Raw genomic sequence first — 10,879 nt, forward strand, 5'->3', positions numbered from 1 at the left:
AGAGTCTTGAGAACCAAAGGTGGAGAAAACCATGAAGGACTATTATTGGAGAGCCCGTGTGGCCCGTCTCGCCGAGCAGCAAGCCAGGCTGCTCCAGCTGCTGCGGGGGAGGGCACAAGGACCTCATTGGGGGCCAGGCACCTTGGGCAGGAGGCCGGTGCCAAGGTCAAAGAACTGTTGGGCCTGTGGGGAACCAGGACACTTGAAGAGGGTGTGCCCTCACAGGGCCCAGGCGAGCCCTGAAGGAAGGGCTGTGCCAGAGACAGACCGTGGACTGACTCGAGTGCCCCCTGTGAAGCCAACAGGGGGGCTCAAATTGTGTTGGGCCTGTGGGGAGCCAGGGCACAAGAAGGGGGAGTGCCCTCACGGAACTCGCAGGGCCCAGGCTAGCCCTGAGGTGGGCAGGGGTGAGCACTGGCTGTGCCTCCTCTGCCACAAGGGGCGCCGGGAAAAGCGGCCTAGCTCCCAGAGACGGCGGGGGAGGCCAGAGGATCAGGCTGGGTCTGAGACTGCCCCGAAGGAGGGGGTGGTGACGACCAGGGCCCCACAGAGGGGATTGTCAGGGGCAGGGAGGCCCCAGACAAACCTGGGATCCCATGGGGGAGCTGAAAAGGCAACCATGGGAACCCAAACTATGGAGGAAGTGAGCAGCTGCTCCTTGCACTGGACAGCCTGCGAGCAGAGAGGGATTTCCTGCGGGCCCAGCTGAGAGGAATGCTGGGGCGTTAGGGATAGACAGACACCCTACCCCCCCGGTGGAGGGGATCTTGAGGTGGGGGGTGTGTAGCAGGGTGGCTACCGCACTCCTGCCTGAGGGGTTTAAAACAGCCCTGGCAGAGGGCTGGGGCAAAGGGAAAAGCTACTGGGCTGATTGGGGAAGTAGCCACAGCTGGGCCATGCCCCAATCAGGCCCCAGCTGGCCTGTATAAGAAGGCTGGGAGCCAGGCGCTCAAGAGTCTCTCTCTGAGTGCAGAGAGAGAAGGGCCTGGCTGCAGGGAGCTAGACAGGATACCTGAGTGGAGCAGGGCTGGGGAAAGGCTGAGGAGCTGTGGAGCTCCAGCCTGGATAGCCCCAGGCTGTGGCCTGGTAATAGGCCAAGGGGTACTGGGGGTTGCAGAGGGCAGCCCAAGCCAAGGCAGCAGGTCCGAACCCAACCTTGCCGATGATGAGTGGCTTATACTGCAGTCTGCCCCAGAGAGTGGGGGCTAGCTGGTGACTGGCAGTGGCCTTATCCTGAGGTGAGGTGGGGTTAGTGGGTAGGGGTTCACCTGGGAGGGGAGACCTAGCATGTGTGGGTACTGCCAGGGGGCAGCACCCAGAGCAAGGGGCACCGGGGTCCTGGGAAGGACACGGGAGCCTGCGTGCAGAGGCCAGGCAGATCACTGGCCTGCAGAGGGCGCTCCAGAGGCTGGAGAGCTAATTCCCTGGATGACCAGCAGGAGGCGCCGCAGGGGTGAGTCCGGATACTCTTACACCTAAAAAAGGTACTCGGGCTGCAGAGGGGCACCCGAGAGATAGGCAGAGGCAGCTGGTCCAACCCCCCTTGCCGATGATGCGTGGTTTATATACTGCAGTCCGCCCCAGTGAGCGGGGGCTAGACCGTGACTGGCAGTAGCCACTGAGGCAAGGTGTGGTTAGAGGGTTGGGGGTTCCCCTGGACACCCAGATAGTGGGTTACTGCCGGGGGCAGGACCCTGACGTAGAGGGGTACCGGGGTCTGGGAGGTACACCAGGACCAGCGGCAGGCGAGACACCAGCCTGTAGAGGGCACTTAGAGGCCGGAAGAGATCATCCCTCACCATTGCCCTGTGACACAGACTCTCTATCTTTGCTCGGTCTGACTGCAGGCCTGAACCATTAACACTGAGCTAATTTTCCCCTGAACCAAGGTATCCCAGAAGTATCATAGCGAGGGGCGTTGTCTAGGGTGACCAGATGACAGGAAGAAAATATCGGGACACGGGGGGGGGAGGGTCACTGGTGGAGCAAAAAAACCCAAAAAACTGAGTGCTGCCGGTATAAGGACACAAACAGCTCCCTCTCCCAATTCCCTACTGTGGCCCATTGCTGCCGGCAGGCGGGGGCAGGAGCTGAGAACAGCCGAGTGCTGTGGGCAGTCAGAGGAGATTATGCACCCTTCCTTAGGTATGCATACCTTCAGCCTCTGGTTTTTAGGAGGGGGGGGGGAACCAACGGAGAACAGCTGAGTGCTGCCGGCAGTCAGAGGAGAAGAAAAAAAAAAAAGCCGAGAACAGCTGAGTGCTGCCGGCGGAGAAAAAAAAAAAAAAAAAGCGGAGTGCAGCGTCCCGACCGAAGATCAAGCGGGACGCGGGACAAATACCTAAATATCGGGACGGTCCCGATTTTATCGGGACGTCTGGTCACCCTAGTGTTGTCTCCTGCGCAGACGGAGGGGGAGGGAGCTGCAAACCCCTTACAGCCTCTCTTTCTAGTCTTTCATACTTTTTTCTCTAAATATGTCAAAACACAAGTACGCAACCTTCCCCCGGCAAAACACAGAAAAATGGGGACGGCGCCGGCAATGGGGATGGGGTGTGGTAACCTGTCAAAAACTATATGGTGAAGAAAGCTATCGAGCGGTTACCTACTCACATGGGGTTGTCAGGGAGGGGTAGTACCTCTGATGGGGGAGCAGTCGTACTCCTAGGAGTAGCTCATCCACTTTGGTCCCCACTTGACAATACCCAGCTCTCACCTGTGGCTCCAAGTAGCTGTCAGCATGTGACAGCGGCCACACCCCGGAGACCGTCTCGACCGGTGGGCTAAACCAGGTGAGGGTAGCCGATGAGTATGAGACTCTCTGTGAGTTAGGGCCTGTCTACCCATTGCATGCGAAGGCTGGATCTGGCTGACTGAGGCAACCTGGTTCAATGGTCAGGAAGGTGATGACAGCAAGCGTTGTGGAACGCTTAAGAGCACAAGACACGTAGGCGTCCTGGTCATCCACTGAGCCCTGCCCTATCTCCAGCCGTCTCTACTTCTGTTCTTGCCACTGGATACAGATAGGAACTGGGAAGAGAGAGTGAGGCTGACGTCGCGCAACTCTCCCTCACTTTAATCCAATTCATGCGCAAGTCTCGACATAATATCGTATCCTATTACATCATATCAAGTCCTCTGGCGATGGGCGAGCGACGAAGCAGCAGGTGTGGATACACTGGGAGCTGTAGCTGCGGACCTGCACATAGGCGGCTCAGGCATAATGGTCGTTCCTCACTGACCGAAGCAGCAGTGGAGCTCGGCATCTTCTTGAGCGACTGAGCAGCCCTATTCAGGATTGCACTGCTCGCCTCCGTAGAATGAGGAGGGGGCTAGAAAAGGTGCCTTAAACATTGCCTGCTTCACCTTACCCTGGCCAGCATACCGCGGCTGGCGGGGATCCCACAAAAGCGGTCGTATAAAAACAAAACTTAGAGTGACACCGATCACTATTGGCACATGGAATGTGCACATGTTACTGGACAACATCACGGCAGATAGACTGGAGAGAAGAAAAGCACTTGTCGCTAGAGAGCTCGCACGCTACAACATTGACATTGCAGCCCTTAGCGAAACTCGCCTTGCTAATGAAGGACAGCTGTCCCAGTCAGGCTGTGGCTATACATTCATTCACACAGGCAGTAATACCTCTGAGGCGAGGCGAATTGCTGAGGCTGAAAAAAAGCGTGAGCTGCGCAAGTCCAGAGCTGCTTGTACATCATCGACAGTGCCATTACATGTCTGCCCGACGTGTGACAGGACGTTCCACGCCCGAATAGGACTGATCAGTCATCTTCAGACGTACAGAGCCCGGTCATCGAAAGAATGAGTGGTTGAGGTCTTCATCGATAACGATGGACGAACATCACTCACATGCAATCTCCCACCCTGTACATAGCAATCCTCTGTTTCATTTTGATGTTTTTTGATGTACTTAATGCTTTTATTCATTTTATTGATTAAATAATTGTAATTACAGTAATACATCAGGGTATAAAAGATCTACACATCTTCTCCTGAACACAGACTGCTCCAATGGATCCCACAACCCATACAGCGAGAAAGCCGTAGCAAGCGTTAACATCTCCAAAATCCTATCCGGGCAGGAAAATGCACCTGCTGTTTGCAACACTTCTATAGTATAGACACAGGGTGAGGGCTAGACAAAGTGACCATGGTTAGTCCTGCTCCATCTCTACTGTCTGGGTTTCCATCTACAGCTGTTCACACTGGAAATGCAGGACAGGGGTAAGGTTAGCCCATCACCAAAAGAACCTTAATGTAAAGCAGTGCTCCTGCCAGTGCCTGGTGGGGATCATGCAGACAGACTACACCCCAGGCTGGGCATTGTCCCAGGGTAAAGCAGGGCTGTAGTGGAAGGTGGAGGAGTCCCTGGACGAACAGGGTGAGGCATGGGACAATTCAGCTAAGAGTTGCAGGGCTGGGCACCAGAAGAATCGCGGGGTGGAACTTTGGGGTATGGCAGGGAGGGGTGGAACGAGCCCCGCTCTGGGTCAGTCCCAGTGCCAATGGCCCACTGCCTTTGAAGAGGCCACCGATGAAGGCCATTTGTCCTACTCCCCTGGGTCCCACAACCCAGCTCTGGCCAGAGAGAAACTTTGCCTTGGAATCTTAAAGCAAGTGACTTTGTTTCTAGGGCTGAAGTGGGTGGTGGCATGGGAGACGCTGTCAGCTCAGAGAAAAAACTGACCCTTGTGCTCTTTGGGGGATCGTACCTGAAATGGGGGTCAGCGGGAGGTGGAAGGGCTGAGTGTAAAGGACCAGGAAGGAAACAGGGTCCTGGGAGAGAGTCAGTGCTGGGACACCCCGTTGCTCATGAGACTCCACCTTCCGAGTAGTGCGGCCCCAGGTCTGTAACCCTTATGCTGGGGAGCGCTGCCAAGCAGTCTCCTGCTGCAGGCCCACGGCCCTGCCCAACATAAGGGCTGCAGAACAGGGCCCTCAGAAGGGGGGTTACTACTGTGTCCTGAGGAGCATAAGGGATGGGACCTGTCGGAACCACAGGCTTCCCCCAAGGCTTTGGGGGCTAAAGGAGTCAGCTTCTGAAGTGGACACTGTGCCCTGTCACCAGTGATTAGTGGGAACCGGGCTAGCACTCTGGCTCTACGGTGCTAACCGCTAATTGGGGGCCTGAAAGGGGTGAGCCGTAGGGTGCTAGACCTTAGTCAGCCCTGCCCCTGCAGCACACATGGTAGCAGATGGGACAGAGTGAGTCCCAGCTCCAGGATGGTACCGCAGCCAGTGCTGCGAACGGGGCTCCATGCACCCTGCTGGTGCTAGGCTGGGGTCGGCAGCACACAAGCCCTCTCCGTATTTCGGTACCGTCCGGCAGATCCCAGCTCTGCTGAACGACGAAGCGTGGAGAGGGGCCTGCACCCGCTTGCAGAAGGAATGAGACCCGAGGCACCCAGGAGGAGCAGAGGCCAGCAGCAGGATGCAGCTGGCAGGATCCCTCTCGCACATCCAGGATCTGGGGCTGCTGAACGGGCTGCGGGACAGATTGGAATGATCCCGTTGAGTCTCTCAGCTTGGGGGCCTCCCCGTGGCTGGCAAGGCCATGTCCCGAAGCACTGCCTGGCCACGCCCTGGTCAGCAGAAAGCCCTCTGCATCATGGAAACCCAGCGTGGGGCTGGACGGGAACGACGCCCCCTAGCCGTGGAAGCGGGCAGTTCACAAAGCCCCAGCTGAGACGCCGTCACCCCAGAGTCCTGGAAACTGGAGCACACACAGGCCAGGCCGCTCCCAGCTCTTCACAGCCAGGGAGAGGGGCTGGGGCCTGGGCCCGCCAGGGAGCCTGACCGTCCCCCTGGCTCCGGCCTTTCCAGTGCCTAGGTCGGGCCGTTCAGCAATCTTCTCCAGCTCCAGAGCTTCACTGTCAGGTCGCTGGGGAAGGAAGAGAGAGAGGAAGTGAGGCCGGGGGCTGCCCCTGCCCCAGCTGGGAGAGGCAGCACAGCGAGTACAATCAGCTACAGGCCACGCCCTGCCCCCAACTCCCCCGCCCCCAAATGCATCACGCTGCAGCCCAGGAGAGCAAGGCCGCTGTGCCCCAAGCGGGTGGGCACCGGCGCAAGGAGGGAGCAGATGCGCCCAGCTGCCCGCCAGCGGGATAATCCCCCAGAGCGCCAGTAACGGGGCACTCTACCAGAGCGCAGGCTCAGCCAGTGGCACCTCACTGGCAGTGGCCAGTGACGCAGTGGGGGATGGGGATGGGGCGGGGATCCCCCCAGCAGTGGCCCAGGAGGAGCAGTAGTCAGATGGGCAAACCCCATGCAGCCCCGAGCTGGCCGCTGGATCCAATCACCTGGGGGACTGGGAGGGGGGGGGCAAGAGGACAGTCTCCTCTTGCAAAGAGCTCTACATGGGGGGAAAATCCAAAAGAATCTCATACTGTTAAGAAGCAGCTGAGACCAGAGCGGAGAGAGAAGAGACAGAGAAAGAAAAGGAGAGAGAGCCAGAGGGGGTGAGAGCCAGAGAGAGGAGGAGGAGGAGGGTCAAGGCAGGCTAGTGGCACGCCCCTTTATGGCAAGGACGCGGTGAGGAAGTGAGGAAGGCAGGGGGTGAGCCCAGGCACGTAAGTCCATAGCTTTACCTGGCAGTCACTGCGGCACAGAGAGAAACAGAGGGTGGAGGGGTGGGGGGGGAAGAGAAAGGAAAGGAGAAAAGGGACATGGTCGGAAAAGAGGAGATCAGAGACGGTGCCAGAGACATTGTGAACCCGGGGACCCACTCTGGGGGCCAGGGCTGTGCACAGGGGCCGGGGAGCGGAAGGAGGGGGCGGTGGTGCTCTCATTGGAGATGCACAAGGCGCCGTCGAGGAGGAGCTGGTGCCCGGTTGGCAGGAAGTCCGTTCTCTGCGCTGAGGGTGGCAGGGCCAGCAGCACCAGGTCTGGCTAGTCCCGGCACATCAAAGGAGCTGGCAAGAGCATCCCAAAAGCATGGCGGGGCAGGGCAGGACCAGCGCTTGGCATAACTGGATGGGGCAGAAGAGCCTCACTGTGGGGCGACCTAACAATGGCTGAGAGATGGAGGAGAGGAGAGGCTAGATGGAGAGGGGTTGGGGGCCCTGCAGCCGACTGCTGCCCCACACCAAACCGCCTGCAGCCTGGCTCCGGCGCTGTTCCCATCCCTCGCTCCCAGTGCCATTCCAGGCCCTGCCACATGGGGGGAGCAACAGTGGGTTTGGAGAGCTCCTGCAGCTCTGCTGCACTGGGGGGAGTTGGGGGTCAGACCTCCCTCTCCCATGCCGCAGGGGCCTAGCCCTACCCACTGCCCTCACCTGGAAGCAGTGAATATGTGCTTGGAATTGGTGCAGATGGCATTGATGGGGCTGTCGTGGCCCTTGATCTCCCCAACGGGCGAGAAGTTCTCCATGTTCCAGACCTTCACCACGACCCCGCGGCAGGCGCTCAGCAGCATGGGGCGGCCGGGGACGAAGGCCAGGGCACAGACCCAGTCCTTGTGCGCGTTGGGGATTTGCTGGCAGGCACAGAGACAGGGCAGAGCCAGTGAGCGCCCACGATCCACGCTGCCAGCCGGGGCCATCAAGACCCAAACTGCCCCCTGAGCTCCAGGGCAGGGTCAGGCCAGCAGCCAGAGCCAGATGCTGGGTTTGCAGCTGGCTGCTGGCTCTGTAATGGGCTGAGACAAACCCCCCACATCTGTACCGTGGCTGAGAGCTGGAATTTTTAAGCTCCGCTCGATTTCTCATCAAGCAGCAGCCGAGGATTTGAATTCAAGACAAGGGGACTCTGGTGAGCTACAGAAGCAGCTCAGCAGGAGAGAAGAGGGCTCCGCCCCAGGAGACAATTGCTCATTGGGATTGACCAGGGGATCTCCAAGCTCTAATCAATCCAAGCCGAGCTGGCAACCAGGATACGAGACACACAAGATGGGGGAGAGAATCTCTTTGATTGGACCAATTTCGGGGGGGGGGGGGGGAAGGGACAAGTCTGCAAACTCAGCTCTTCTTCCAGGGTGGGGCTTGAAAGCTTGTCCCTTCCACCCACAGGAGCTGGTCCAATAAAAGAGATTCCCCCTCACCCCCCATCTCTCTAATTATTTGTCTGCCATCAATCCTCAGCGCTCCAGTGGGAAGAAAAATGAGCATTAGCCTCATTTCATAGGGGAGAGACTGTGGGGGAGGGTCACACAGCCACAAATGGTGACTAGCTCTGGGCAGCTCCATTTTGGGGGACACCCCGACCACCCCATTTTCAGAGGGGCAGAGCCCCCACTGCTCCCCTTGACTCCCACAGTGCCCAGCTCCTCTGAACAACCCAGCCCCGGGCGGGCACATGGTAGGTTCTCCAAAACAGAGCCCCCCACCACTAAAAAAAAAAAAAAAAAAAAATCAATGGAGGCCTCTGAAATGTTAGCCAAGTCTCATGGCAGAGCCAGACCTCCTACCTCCCAGCACCGGCCTGCACGCCCCCTTCGGCTGCTGCTCTATCCCAGACCCACCGGAGGCCATCCCCGCACTGCAGCGCGTCACCACTGACCTGGAGAGCCAGGCACCGCGGCCTGTGGCGCCCGGAGACCAGACAGCCACACTCACCGGAGTCAGAAATAGGGACACCGCCGAGCGCTATCTACCCCCAGACCAACCTGTCCCCATTCCCCATAGGCCACTGAGCCCTTTAACCGCAGCAGGTGGGGCCCAGCCCTATAGAACTGGCTACCGTGCATTGCCCACGGCTGTAAACTGCCTTCGGGACCCACCCTGCCAGCCACTGTCGTTTGCAACCCCCGGGGCTCTTCCATTGCCTGGAGGCCCCATGTGCAACGTAGGGATGGGGTCCTTGTGTCTGCTGTCTGATCCTCTGCCCCCAGGATGGCGGGAGCACGCTCCAGACTGGACAGCGACTCTCCAGCAGGTTCTAAGTCCTCGCTCCAGACCCTGGCACTGGCCCTCGAAACAGCACGCTGCGGGTCTAGCCCATCTCTCTGCCCCCCGCCCAGCAGCAGGGCCTTCCTGCTCGTCCCCCTCCGTACCTGGAGGAGCTCCTGCTGCTGCAGGTCCCACTTCTTGATCCCGTTGTCCCCAGAGCCGCTGAAGAGCACGTCGCCCTGGATGGCCAGACACTCGATGCCGTCGTAGTGTGGGGGCTCGAAGTTATGGGTGGGGCCGACGTTCCCCACCACGCTGTCCGCAATCTCAAACATCTGCAAGGCAACAGCCCGGAGGGCAGCTGCTGTGAACCCCGGTGGCAAAGGAGACCAGTCGCTCTCAGGTCATTAGGCCAGCAACAGCCCTTTCAGCAAGGCAGGGGGATGGCGAGAGCGTCCGACCACACAGCTACCACTGGGATGCTGAGCCACGGCCCAGTGAAATGAGACAGGGATGGATTGGCAGCGGCAGGGTTCTGCCTGCTTATGCCATGCTGGGATCCTTGGGCAGAGGCCATGTGGGGACACGATGGCTCAGCACTAGGGCTGAGATACAGGTCGCAGGTTCGAACCTCGCCCGGCTCAGCTGGGACTGGAAATCTCCACCTCCTCCAATGGTTTGGTGGCCAACGTGCGGACGCAGCTCAGCGTCCGGCTGGCAGGGGCCACGTTGCAAAGACAAAATAGCCTCCTTGGCAGCAGGTTCAGCAGAGGCCACAGAGGGCAGGAGGAGGTGGGTTCCACTTTCCACGCGTGAGGCATCAGGAGGAAGCGGGGGGTGCGGAGGGGAGGCCTGGGCCGGGCACCTGGAATTCTGGTCTCCACGGCTGCCGAGCTGCCCAGCACTTTGAGACATGGCAGCTCCTCCATCATTTCCCAGATCTGGGTTCCAGGACGCTCTTAGGGGCAGTGCACAGACCCTGCTCCCCGTGACCCACAGACACACCTGGCAGGTGTGGGGACAGGAACGCTGGCCAGCTGCAAAGCCACCAGGTCCTTCAGGCCACGAGCGCTGGGGGGCTCATGGCATTTCTCAGACCCTGGTGGCATTTGCAAATGTGCTCAGTACTGGCCTCCCTCTGCGCCCGCTGAGATCAACAGAACGGCTCCTTCCTGCCCCCCATGGGAGCGGAGTTAGGCCGACGCTGGGCGCTCTGGACAAAACCACCCAGCATGTCCCCTCCTCGCCAGGCCTTTGGTGGGCAGCGAGCCCCTGTAGCTGGCACCTCCGGGAGAGCGGCTATGCATGGGGGTGGGGAGGGCTGGCACAAGCAGCGGTTCCTGGGCTCAAAGGCCCCTTATGCTGCCTGTGAGCGGGAGGGAGGGAGGGTCCCAGGGTACCTTGACGTAGTGATCCTTGGAGCCGGTGACGACCAGGTCATGGTTGCTCGCAGTCTGGTTCACAGTGAGACACATCACAGGCCTGATGTGGCCGGTCAGCTTCCCGATCTGCTTGTAGGTTGCAGCCTGAGCCCGGGGCGTCAGGGTCTGGGGTGCGCTCAGCAGGAGGCGCTCGTTCCTGCAGGCCCTTCGCTGGCCCAGTCTCCAAGGCTCCCAGCAGGGACCCTCCCAGCCCCAGGCCCCTCTCCACCATCCCAAGCAGAAGTGGGGACCTCGGGCTCCGGGGTGCAGAGCACGGAGCAATCTCGGGGATACCACATCCTTCAGCACCATGGGCCGTGACTGTGGCCTTGGGCTAGGGGCAGGGAGCTGGGCTCAGATGCGGTGTCAGGGGGTGACCGGCTTGTCCACCGATCTCCTAAGGCAGGGGCGGGGAAAGCTACGGCCCGCAGGCTGGATCCAGCCCCTTAGTTAATTTCATCTGGCCCGTGGCGCCCTCTCCCACCACCCGCTGCAGGGGAAGCACCAAGCCTCCACGCCCTCCTGGCAGGTAAGTGGCCCGTGATTGATTTTTCCTGTGGGTCAATGGCCAGTGACAGAGAAAAGGTTCCCCACCCCTGCCCTAAGGGC

At 59.6% G+C, this 10,879-nt stretch overlaps 1 long non-coding RNA gene across 1 annotated transcript; it reads right to left on the reverse strand.

Moving 5' to 3' along the window:
- Window positions 1-5,824: 5,824 nt before the first annotated feature.
- LOC128835279 (uncharacterized) lies at window positions 5,825-9,063 on the reverse strand. Its single transcript, XR_008444625.1, has 3 exons — window positions 9,014-9,063; window positions 7,299-7,498; window positions 5,825-5,905 (listed from the first exon to the last, which is right to left on the reverse strand). It is a non-coding gene; the product is annotated as an uncharacterized LOC128835279 (long non-coding RNA).
- Window positions 9,064-10,879: the final 1,816 nt, after the last annotated feature.

Source organism: Malaclemys terrapin, chromosome 4, assembly GCF_027887155.1.
Source record: "Malaclemys terrapin pileata isolate rMalTer1 chromosome 4, rMalTer1.hap1, whole genome shotgun sequence".
Classification (NCBI taxonomy): Eukaryota; Metazoa; Chordata; order Testudines; family Emydidae; genus Malaclemys; species Malaclemys terrapin.